At 39.1% G+C, this 13134-nt stretch overlaps 1 pseudogene; it reads left to right on the top strand.

The window, feature by feature from the left end:
* The first annotated feature begins 522 nt into the window (after positions 1–522).
* The window catches only part of LOC148581320 (uncharacterized), an 88936-nt pseudogene continuing 76324 nt past the window's right edge, over positions 523–13134 (top strand).

Raw genomic sequence — 13134 nt, forward strand, 5'->3', positions numbered from 1 at the left:
CTTTTTTTACTGCTTTTGTTTGCTTGAGATCGTATACAACTGTAATGTAAAAGCATATCTCCCAACTCTATCTATATAGCTAAAGTGAGTTCAACCTCATATATTGTTTTCCCCTTAATTCATTATTCTTGTTCTATATCTATGCTTATTTATCTATCATAGTTATGTTGTACTTAATAACTGATGCTTTTATTCTTGAGTTTGAGGACTAGTTGTTACTCTAGCTTGGAAAATTCAATATTGAACTGGGTACTGATTTTATTTCTGATTTTATTATGCATTTGCTTAGGTTTCTTCTATTTTTGGGATTAAAGTGGGTACTAATTTTTCTCTCACCAGTTTCTTGCTATTGCTTTTCAACAAGCGCTTGTTGAGGTAAGATAATAATTATATCCTGTTTTGTTTTAAATATGTTAGAAGTCAATTATAGCTTTGTATTTTATTATGTTAGAAGTCCCATATATATTTTTTAGTAGTACACGTCTAGTAATTTTTTTTCTACTTGAAGTTTAACTAGAAACAATGGATAAATCTTGGATTGCTAAGCCACGAAACTCAGATGAATACATAGTCGGTCTAAAAAACTTCTTGGATTTTGCATTTCAACATAGAGTAATTGAGAATAGTAAGATAATATGTCCATGTCCAAGTTGTGGGTTTCGCAAATGGCATGCTCAAAAAGATGTTAGAGATAATTTACTTTACAAACCATTCCTTAAGAATTATGTTGTATGGAACTTTCATGGCGAGAAAGAAGTAACCGAATTCTCAACAAGTGCACATGTCATGCGCGAGACATTGGCAACTGAACATCCCCTAGATAACATGGTAAATGATGCTTTCTGGATACATATGGATTAGGAGAGCAGTGAAGATTCAGGCACGGAAGATTTTGTAAACGATGAGCCAAGAGAAAATTGTAGAGACTTTAATGAGTTTCTCAAGGAAGGCAATCAAAAGCTACAGGAAGGAAGCGACTTCACAAAGCTAGAATTCATAGTCAAATTGTATCATATTAAAGTCTTGTGTGGACTAAGTGACAAGGCCATTACCATGATACTTGATTTGGTAAGGGATGCTTTTAGTTGTGTGAATTTGCTTACGACTTTTGATCAGGCAAAGAAACTAATTCGAAAACTAAGTCTTGACTATGTTAAGATAGATGCTTGCCCCAATGATTGTATGTTGTTCGAGGATGAAGACCCAAACAACATCCAACAAACATGCAGTCATTGTGGTGCTTCTAGGTGGAATTCTAAGAAGAAGAAGAAGAAAAAGCAAGCTGCCAAGGTTTTGAGATACTTTCCGTTGAAACCAAGGTTGCAAAGATTGTTCATGTGTCGTAAAACTGCAGAGCATATGTTATGACATGCAACAACGAAGGGAGAAAATGACAAAATGGTGCATCCAAGGGATGGTGAGGCGTGGAAGACTTTTGATTTGACACACAGAGAGTTTGGATTGCAACCTAGAAATGTTCGCTTAGGACTTGCTAGTGATGGTTTCAATCCTTATAGATCAATGAGTTCTACTAATAGCATTTGGCCTGTGTTTCTGATTCCATATAATCTTCCTCCTTGGATGTGTATGAAACATACTTTCTTTATCCTGTCAATGGTTATACCAGGCAATCATAGTCCCGGAAATAATATAGACATATATCTTAAACCACTTGTCAGAGAGTTAAAAGAATTATGGGATGAGGGTGTGAAAATTTATGATGCATCAGAACATAAAATGTTTAAGATTCATGCAGCTCTTACATGGACAGTTAGTGATTTTCCTGGCCTAAGCATGCTCTCTGGATGGAACACATATACTGGTTTGGCTTGCCCAACTTATAATTTTGATGTAAAACCTTGTTATCTTAATCATAGTAAAAAATGGTGTTATATAGGTCATCGACATTTTCTTGGTAGACAACATCGATTCAGGTTAAGTAGAGTTCATTTTGATGGACACACAAAAGAACGTGATCCCCTGGCTAAATTATCAGGATCTGAAATTCTAGCACAAGTAGAAAATCTTGATGTTACATTCGAGAAGAAAGAAAAGTTGAACAAGAAAGGAAAAAGAGGTAGGCAGGAAACTATGCAGTGGAGAAAGAGAAGCATCTTTTTTGAACTTCCATATTGGAAAACCAACTTGTTGCGTCATAACCTTGACTTTATGCACATTGAGAAAAATGTATGCGATAATATTTTGTATACTTTGCTCAATGAGAAATCTAAAGCAAAAGATAATCTCAATGCCCGAAAAGATCTACAAGACATGGGGATAAGGCGTGATCTTTGGCCAGATGATAATGAAAAATATCACCTTGCTTTGTATTCACTAACACGAGATGCTAAAAAGGTCTTTCTTGCAACTTTGAAGAATGTTAGGGTGCCCGATGGTTACTCAAGTAATATATCTCGATGTATTGATGAGGCACAACAAAAAATCATTGGACTTAAAAGTCATGACTGTCATATTTTGATTGAGCAGTTGCTGCCACTAGCAATCCGTAATGTGCTACCAAACCAAGTTACCTCAGTTTTAATTAAGTTCTGCTCATTTTTTAGAATTCTTTGTGGTAAGAGTCTAAGTTGTACAGAACTTGATAAGCTCCAAGATCACATTGTGATTACTCTTTGCCATTTGGAAATGTTATTTCCTCCATCATTCTTTACCATTATGGTGCATCTAACAGTCCATCTTGTTGAGGAAGCAAAACTTGGGGGTCAGTCCATTACCGATACATGTATCCCATCGAAAGGTACAATAATGCTTTCCCTTTTTAAAATAAAAATCATTTGATGAAATTGTAGTACACTGACAATTCATCCATATAGGAAATTGGGACACTTGAAGTCCTTTGTACGAAATAAAGCACATCCAAAAGGTTCTATTGCTGAGGGTTATTTAGCTAAAGAGTCTCGTACTTTTTGTTCTCGGTATATTGATGACATGGAGACTAGATTTAACAGGCCTAGTCGTCTTTGTTATGATCCCTCTTATGAAATGTCTTCAGTCTTGCCCAAGTTAGGTACTCCACATGGAGGTCATTCAAACTTCAATTTAACTAAAATAGAGAAGTTGCAAGCTCATCGTTATGTGGTTTACAATCGCGAAGGTGTGAAACTATATATCAACGCCTTTAGAGACCACATTAGGAGAACTTTAAAAGGAAGAAGACTCTCACCTACAGAGATAGAAAATAAAGTTAATAAAGACTTTGTTGATTGGTTTCAAGCATTGGTAAGTGAAAATTCATACTTTATAAAGTATACATTGTATATTAGTCAACTAAATAATCTTGACGGATACTTTTTGTTTTACTTCGTAGAGTGTGAATTTAGATAATCCATACGAAATGTCAACTGATATAAAGTTTCTTGCACGAGGCCCAATGATGAATGCAAAGAGATTTTCTGTTTATGACATCAATGGGTATAGATTTCGAACTTTGACTAGAGAATTTGGTCTTAAGACACAAAATAGTGGATTATTCTTAGTCTCTATCACACCCTGCATTGCAAGTATTGCTGATAGAAATATGAGACAAGCAAATTTGCCATATTATGGCAAGTTAGAAGATATAATTGAACTTAACTACTGTTCATGCCCGAATCCAAGATGTGCGACCCGGGCTGATTGACGACAAGTCGACTGACCTGTTTAGACCAGGATTATCCAACCTCTTTGTAAAAGAGGTCGGCCAAATCACTACAGAGGCCCAAGAAGGCCCAGACAAAGGAACACGGCCCAAATCTAAAAGCAGCCAAAGCCTAGAAAGATAAGGACGGTTCCCCTAAAGATAAGATGACTTCACTCAAAGATAAGATAAGATAACTATCTTATCTCCAGAAAAGATCACTCTACAACATTATAAATACACTGGAGTACCCATGTATAACTCATACTCTGATTCTACAAAAAACCTACTTAATACCCTTGCTAACTTAAGCATCGGAGGCCCTTGCAGGTACCACCACCCTCCGGTGACAAAGGATCAACAGCATCGCCAGTTCAACAAGTCAGACACGACATCTTCGGCCACCGCCCACAAGTCAGACACGTCATCTTCGACCAGCATAGAAGATCTCATCCGAGATCGACCTACAGTTTCAGGTAACCCTCGGAACTTTGGCGCTGTTGCCGGGGAACCTGGAAGTTATCCCATCATCATGGCGGACAACCTTGACAATGACCACAATTTTGATTTGGAAAACATAACACCACATAAGAACACAGATGTCACACCAGACGATGCTTCTCAGCCTAACAAAGACAAAAATTCACCAAACACAGGAGTCATGGAGGCACTTCAATATCGCCTAAAACAACTCGAAAAAGAGGTCGAATATCAACGAGAAGCCGAGAGAGACCTACGAAGGGAAGCTAGGCGACGCTGAAAATTAGAAGACAAGCTCCTAAAGCTTGAAGCCGATCTCAAAGCTAAAACAACTCGAGCCAGCCACGAAGATAGCCCCCGCAAAGACCAAGACCCATTCACCAAAGAGATCATGAAGGCCAAAATACCAAAAGACTTCAAACCCCCTGACATGACTCCGTATGACGGCACATCAGATTCCAGCCATCATCTCAGTAATTTCAAAAGTAGAATGTATCTCACCGATGCCTCAGACGCAATTTAATGCAAAGCCTTCCCGACTACCTTAACGAAGACAGCAATTAAATGGTTTGACAATCTGCCCCCTAGGTCCATCTCAAGCTTTGACGACTTAGCCAAGAAGTTTCTAGCCAGATTCTCCATCCAGAAGGACAAAACTAAACACGCCCCAAGCCTATTAGGGATCAAGCAAGGAGATCGGAAAAGCCTTTGCAGCTACATGGAAAGATTCAACAAAGCATGTCTGTACATACAAAGTTTGCCAACAGAAGCAGCCATTATGGGTCTCGTCAATGGCTTACGAGAGGGATCTTTTAGTCACTCCATATCGAAAAAATATCCCACATCTCTGAATGAAGTGCAAAAACGAGCAGAGAAATACATCAACATGGAGGAAAACTCTCGACTAGGAGAGACCTCAAAGTCCGGATTCTCCTACTCCTCCCGAGATAAGGATAAAGAGTCCAAGAGAAAAGAAGATCAGCATGGAGAAAAGATCAAGAAATACCACAATTACACCCCTCTTCGAGTGTCTCTTGTAGATGTCTATCGAGAAGTATGCCATACTGAAAAGATACCCCCATCTCGCCCACTCAAAAGCAAGAAAGGAGGAGGAAATCGGACAGAATACTGTGAATACCATTGAATCTATGGACATCCCACCAACGAGTGCTTCGATTTGAAGAATGTCATAGAAAAATTGGTAAGAGAGGGGAGACTAGATCGGTACTTAGCCAGCAAAACAGATGAGCTAAAAAAAAGAAGAAGGGACGAAGAGGTCGGACGAACTGAACGACCACCTCGTACCCCGGAGAGACATGTCCACATGATACATGGAGGATTTGCAGGAGGAGGAATCTCCAAATCATCTTGCAAAAGACATCTTAAAGAAGTATATCATGTCGAAGGAAGAAAAGGAGCACCCGACCTCCCTACTATCACTTTCACTAAAGAGGACGCAGCTGGCATCATCTCGGGACATGATGATCCCATGGTCATCACTATCATATTGGCCAACGCTAATCTCCACCACACACTGGTGGACCAGGGAAGCTCGGCTGACATATTGTTCAAAACCGCCTTCGACAAACTCGGCCTAGAGGAAAAAGAACTAAGAGCATATCCGAACAGTTTATTTGGGCTAGGAGACACTCCAATCTAACCACTTGCATACATCTCACTGTACACAATCTTTGGAAAAGGAAACCGGTCAAGGACGCTCAACAAAGACTACATCGTGGTCGACGTGAGTACAACCTATAATGCCTTGATAGATCGGACAACACTAAATCAGCTCGGCATAGTAGTCTCGACTCCACATCTGTGCATGAAGTTTCCAACCACAGAAGGGATCGCTACGATAAAAGCAGACCAAAAAATAGCGCACCGCTATTACAACAAAAGTCTGAACCTCAGAGGCAAAGTAGAAGAAATCCACACCATCGAACTCGAGGGAGTTCGAGGGCAGGAAGAACTTCGTCCACAACCTGAAGGCGAGATAGAAAAAGTCCATATCGGAGATGTCCCAGATAAAACAACTGTTCCGAGGGTTACCTGAAACTGTAGACTGATCTTAGACGAGATCTTCTGTGCTGGTCGGAGCTGACGTGTCCGACTGGTAGATGGTGGCCAAAACGGTTGTATCCAACTTGTTGGACTGGCTATGCTGTTGATCCTTCGTCACCGGAGGGTAGTGGTACCTGAAAAGGACTCCGATGCTTAAGTTAGCAAGGGTATTAAGCAAGTTTTTTAGTAGAATCAGAGTATGAGTTATAGCTGGGTACTCCAGTGTATTTATAATGGTGTGGAGTGACCTTTCTGGAGATAAGATAGTTATTTTATCTTATCTTATCTTATCTTTGTGCAAGGTCATATTATCTTTAAGGGAACCGCCCTTATCTCTATAGGCTTTGGGCTGCCTTTGGATTTGGGTCGTGTTCCTTTATCTGGGCTCTTTATTGGGCTTTCCTGGCAATTTGGCCGAGCTCTTTGAGAAGAGGTCGGATAGTCTGACCTGAAGAGGTCGGTCGTCTTGTCGCTAAAACATCCCGGGTCGGACAGCTCGACCCAGGGTATGAACAGTGCCCCTGCTCGAGCTCGGTCCTTTTTGTGGTCGAGTCTTAGTTTTAGGACTTCGATCCTTCTCTGGTGAGGCTGAACTCGAGCATTTTGTCGACTTCATTGAAGCTTTCGAATGTGAAGTATTTTCCTCTTCGTTTTCTTCTAAAAGCGTGCGCTTTTGTGTTTAGCGTTCTTGTCTTGGGAATGCGCGAGGATTTAATATCCTCATTAATTGATTTTAATGCCCCGTTTCTCTTCTTCATTTATTTTGAATTTTACACTCAAAAAATGGTTTTCTCTTTCTCTGTAACTTCCCCTCTTTTCTCTCTGTCTTTCTGTTTTGCATTTTCGCATTTTTCTCTGCGACGCTTGTTTGGTACTTTGCTGGTGCTTTGCTTGAGAGGCGTTTTCCAGATTTGTCGCTCCGGCTTTCAACTTTCTTCAGAGCTTTCTCCTTTTTCTTTAGGTTGGCTTCTTGTTTCTTTTACTTCCCTCATAAAAGTATAATTTTTGCTTGATTACATTGTTTGAAAAGCTTGAACCTTTTCGTGTTTTGGTGCCTGCCTGCCATTGTGATGTATCTTTCTGGCTTATGTATGCTTTGGTATTTCTTCTGATGATTAGGGCTAATCTTAGGGCTTTGCATTTTTTCTGTATTACTACCTGATTTTGTGGCTTCTGTGGGATAATGGCTTGTTTGTTTCTGGGAAAGGTTGCATCTTTGATGATTTTCCTTGGTATATTTGTTGTTTGGTTGTTCTTTGTAGACTGAGACTGTAGTTGCGAGGTAGCTTTAGCAATCCTTTTTTCTCTTCGGAGTGTTGATTGGGAGGGAGTTTTTCTCTGTTGTGATAGCTTTGTAGAGAACGATGGTCTTTTTGGTGGTCTTGCTCTGACTTGCGTCTTTTTGCTTAGAGTCTTTTGCTAGGTTGTTTCAGTTTCTGTAGGTTTTCTTGAGTCTTTTGCTCTGTGTTACTATCTCCAAAGGATGCCCCTGGGCCTTGCTGGGTGTCTTGGGGCTTTTCTTTTACTGTTTGTATTGCTCTGGATCATGTTGTCCGAGTTGTTTTGATATCGCCCAGGCTATTTTTTGGTTAGTAATCTATTTTTCTTTCTTGTTTGTAGGACTAGTTGACCCATGTCGTCTCGCAAAAATATTGTCGAGACCTCTTTCAGAGTCCCTGAGGGTATGTCGAACTGGCTGGACTCCCTCGTGTTGATGTGTGTTTCTGTGGTAAATTCTGAATTCTGTGTGGAGCTGAGAAAACATCACAGAATTTGTAGTAATCGGGAGCAGGAGAAAAATTATGAGCTAGTAGCACCTGATTCTGATGAGAGGGTCTGTTTCCCGACTTTAGTCCAGGGAGAACGTCCTTTCTTTTATGCCTATGACTATTTTTTAGTCAAATGAGTATTACTTTTCCCTTTACTCCCTTTGAAACCAATTTGTTGTGGTCATGCAATGTGTCTCCATCCCAACTTCATCCAAATTCATGGGATTTTGTTAAGATTTTCCAGTTGTTGTGTCAGGAATTGGATGTTAAGCCCTCTCAAACTCTCTTTCTTTACCTTTTCATTTTGACTAAGCCTGGGATTTTTGCCAAAAAGAAAGCTTCCTGGGTTTCTTTTCGGTCTGCCCAAGGAAAGAAAGTTTTTTCGATGTATGATGAGTCTTTTAGAGACTTCAAGAATTATTTCTTTAAGGTTCGAGCTGTTGAAGGAGCTCGTCCCTTTTTTCTGGATGAGAACGACGAGCCCGCCTTTCTCTTAGAGTGGCAAAAGAATGTTGTAGTGTCGAGGTATACGTGGGAGATGTTGGATGAGGTCGAACAGGCCTTTGTTAACGTGTTGGAGGAGAACTGCAGACAACCTCCTTATCTTGACACAAAAAGGTTTTTAGGGGATCCTTCGCTTCTCCGAGCTGAGCTAGGTAGTGGTTGTCTTATCTTGTTTTTGTTTTGTTTCCTTTTTGTCGAGCTTTATTCTTTTTCTCTTAATTTGTAACAATCTTTGTGTTTTTTTTAGAGATGGTGAAAAACAGTGACTCTATGAAGGCCTTTAAGAAGGCGAGAAAAGCTACTGCTGCTCAGAACATCTCGGCGAAGGTGGCCAGGGAGGGGTCCTCTCAGGTTCAGTCGAAGCCATCCGTACCGAGCTCTCTTGGACCGAGGAGGATGATCCCTACTCCTCGGGTTCATTTGGTGGACCCTCCACAGGCTTCATTCACTACCTCTGGCGCTCCTCCTCCGAAAAAGCAGAAGACAGCTGAGCCCTTTAACCTTGATACCCCTGAATTCGATGCTGTTGAGTTCGTCGACCAGCACATCGGTCCTTATGGTACCGTCCCTACTGACGATGTTTCTCTTCTTCGCCATCTGAATTTTATTACTCGAAGTAGTATCAAGATGGCACACATGGGGGGCTTTATATCGGACTGTCCAGGATCTTCCCATTCACGCTACAAAGGCCTTTATGGAGAAGGCCAAGTTGGAGTTCGATCGGATGAAGGGTTTGAAGGAGGAGCTTGAGGTGAAGGTGACCAAGTTGGAGAAAGAGTTGGAAGGTGAAAAGGCTAGTTCTATTGCCTTGGCGGCTTCTGCGAAGTTGGCTGAAGACACGGCGTTGAAGCACAAGGAGAGCTACGTCACGACTTATAGGGAAATGATGCGTCTCAGGGATGATTTAGAGTCTGCCTGAGCTGATTATGCCAAGCTCCAGGGTCACCAAGTAGGCAGCGTAAATGCTGCTTATGAGAACCTGAAGGAGCAGGTTTGGGTGATAGAAGGGAATTGTCGTGTCGGTATAGAATTTCACAATTGAAATCTCGTTGCAAGTATAGTTCTACACCAATAAACAATCCTCTCAATCAAAAATTTGATTGTCACAAAGAACAAACCCCAAATAAGAAATAACCGGAGTATTTTGGACTTCGGGTCGTCTCACGAAGAGTTGCAATGAAGTGATCAATTATTGGCTATGAAGATCAAGGGGGGCTTGGTTGATAAGTGGACAAGAAAATAAATGACAAGAAAGTAAATTAAGCAAGTAATTAAAGAAAGCAATTAATAAAGAGAGACATTCATGGCAATGGATTGAGGTCATAGGCTTTCTATCCTAGTCATGCATGATTAATTCATCTTATTTAGTTAACTCACACATCGGGAGAATGTCAAACAAGACTAATTAATCATGTCACAAATATAAACAAGAATTTATCTCATTACGTCAACTCCAACAAATAGGGAGAAAGTCTAACGAGACTAGCTAATATCAATCCAAAAGTCCTAACCAACTTACTAATTAAACTAGCAAAAGATTAGCGTCAATGGAAACAATATTCCATAAGTCCTAATCAACTCACTAATTTAATTAGCAAAAGGTTAGCATCAATGGAAACAATACTAGCTAACAACTCTAGATCACCAACATAAGTTGGGTTTTCATGACTCAAGATTACCCAATCACTCTTTCCAAGCCAAGAATGCTCAAAATCTACTCTAACATCCTTCCAAGCATTTTATCAAACACTTGGAAGGCATAAAAGGAAAGCATAATAAATGGCAAGAAATAGTAAAATCTACCAACTACAATTTGCAAGGAAAGTAAAATCTCAACTTAAATCAACAATAAAAACAACATCAAACATAAAATTGCATTAAAGAAAATTAAGATCCAACAATTGTTCATAAACATAAAAGAGGACAAAATAAAGGGAATGACAAGTAAAAATAGAAGAGTAGAGATGTAACAACAAGAAATTAAAAAGGAGGAACTAAATCAAAACAAGAATTAAAACTTGGATTTAAGAAAATTAAACCTAAACTACCCTAAATTCTAGAGAGAAGGGAGAGCTTCTCTCTCTAGAATTCTACCCTAAAACATGATGAAAACTAAAACTATGACTACTTGCCTCCATTCCCCCTTCAATCCTTGGGTTCAATAGCATCAGAAATGGGTTGGATTGGGCCCAAAATGAGCTGTAAAATCGCTGGGGACGATTTCATAAAAGTGGGCCACAGACAGCATCGGCGAAGTGTAAAATCGCTGGGGGCGATTTCATAAAAGTGGCCCAAAATGAGCTGCAAAGTGCGCGTGCGCGCTCCTGAACGCGAAGCAACATATGGCAAAATTTATATCATTTCGAAGCCCCGGATATTAGCTTTCCAACGCAACTAGAACCGCCTCATTTGAACCTCTGTAGCTCGAGTTATGGTCGATTGAGTGCGAAGAGGTCGGACTTGACAGCTTTACAGTTCCTTCATTTCTTCATGAGCTCTCCCACTTTGCATGCTTTTCTCCTCATTTCTTCCATCCGATACTTGCCTTATGAATATGAAATCACTCAACAAACATATCAAGGCATCGAATGGAATTAAAGTGAGTTAAATTTAGCTATTTTAAGGCCTAAAAAGCATGTTTTCACATTTAAGCACAAATCAAGAGAGAATTACAAAACCATGCTATTTCATTGAATAAATGTGAGAAAAGGTGATAAAATCCCCCAAAATAAGCACAAGATAAACCACGAAATCGGGGTTTATCAAATCTCCCCACACTTAAACTAAGCATGTCCTCATGCTAAAATCAAGAGAGAACAAAGGGTATCAACATTTATTCAATGTAAATAAACTATATGCAACCTAAACTATAAGAATGCAACTAAATGCAAAATGATTCTACCTACTTGGTTAAAAATAATCAATCTCCAAGAGCATGTATGAACAAGTAGGGCAAAGGTCATATGACGACTCACGAATCCTACCAATTCAAATATAAAAATGAAGTACAAGTAGACTTGCAAAAAGAACGCTCATGAAAGCCGGAAACAAGGAATTGAGCATCGAACCCTCACCGGAAGTGTATCCGCTCTAGTCGCTCTAGTGTATAGGGTCGATCACTCAATTCTCTTCTAATCATGCTTTCTATGATTTGTTTTTCTTCTAACAATCAACAATTATTCAATGTATGCATACATTCATCATGAGGACTTATTCATAGGTTGTAATGGGGCTAGGGTAAAGGTAAGGATGCATATGGTCAAGTGAGCTTGAAATTTGTGTCTTTGATTAGCCTAAGCTCTCACCTAACACATGTAACAACCTATACAATTCTAATAAACAACCTAGCTACCCATGATTCCTACTTTTTCACATACTCATGCATCCTCTTTAATTCACATTCCATATGCATTAATTTTTATTGAACTTTACTTTGGGGCATTTTTGTCCCCTTTTTATTGTATTCTTTTCCTATATATTTTTCTTTTTTTTATTATTTTTTTTATACATTTTTTTTATCAAATTTTTTTTAGTATATACAAATGTATCAATGCATATGGTTTTACATATAGTGCATGAATATGTACCCAATTCCCAATATTTTTAACAGAAATAAAAATTACACTTTTACCTCAACCAATGTCCCAAGTTTCCCATACCCAAATGATAAACACTTTCACTAGCCTAAGCTAATCAAAAATCCAAATTAAGGACATTTATTATTTTTCACTTAGGGGTAATGATGTGCTATAATTAAGAACAAAAGGGATTAAATAGGCTCAAATTTGGCTAACAATGGTTGATGAAAGGTAGGTTATTTGGATAAGTGAGCTAAATGAAATGATGGCCTCAATCATATAAATGCATGTATACATGGAATAATGGACATAAAGAATCAAACAAATCAAAGATTACAATCATAGAAAGAGAACAATGCACACAAGAATGGAAATAAGTGGTTATATGATGTAACCACACAATTAAGCTCAAAATTCACATGCTTGTGTTCTTAGCTCAAAAACCATGTTCCAAAATAAATTCTTCAAGCAAGTTTGTCACAAAATTTTTTTTTTCAAATTGGTGGGGTGCCCTAAAAACAGTTTTCTTGGAAAAGAAATCATCACCCTAACCAAGTAGTCCTAACATAAAAAAAATTGCTCAAATATGTACAAATTTTAACTATCATGCAACCTATCATGCAATGCAACAACTAATCTAACAATGACAAAAATTAAAATTTGGTGTTAAAAAAGGAAGTTGTTACCCATGGAGGTCGGTCGGACGACCTCCCCACACTTAGAAATTTGCACCGTCCTCGGTGCATGCAAAGAAGAGCAAGGTGGACGGGTTGCTACAACTGATGATTTTTTTTCAAAAGGTTGTGCGGGTGAACTTGTTTGTTGCCCCATTTAGAAGCCCTTCCATTCTTTTCCTTCTTGGTGGCCAACCTAAAAGGAAAGAAAAAGAAAGAAAATTATGCCTACAATAAAGATAGCGAAGCAAGTAGAACATAGGCAGGGGCTAATGCTAAATAAGAGTAAGGTTCTCACCACATGTTAGCTACGCATGTAAGTGAGAAACAATATAGGTAAAGGGCATATCAATTAATACTTGATGCAAGAGTGAAGTCAAAGCATAGGTACATGAGATGAAAAACATGTTGCATCAAGCTTAATCAAC

Source organism: Arachis ipaensis, chromosome B10, assembly GCF_059453495.1.
Source record: "Arachis ipaensis isolate K30076 ecotype BB chromosome B10, ASM5945349v1, whole genome shotgun sequence".
Taxonomy (NCBI): domain Eukaryota; kingdom Viridiplantae; phylum Streptophyta; class Magnoliopsida; order Fabales; family Fabaceae; genus Arachis; species Arachis ipaensis.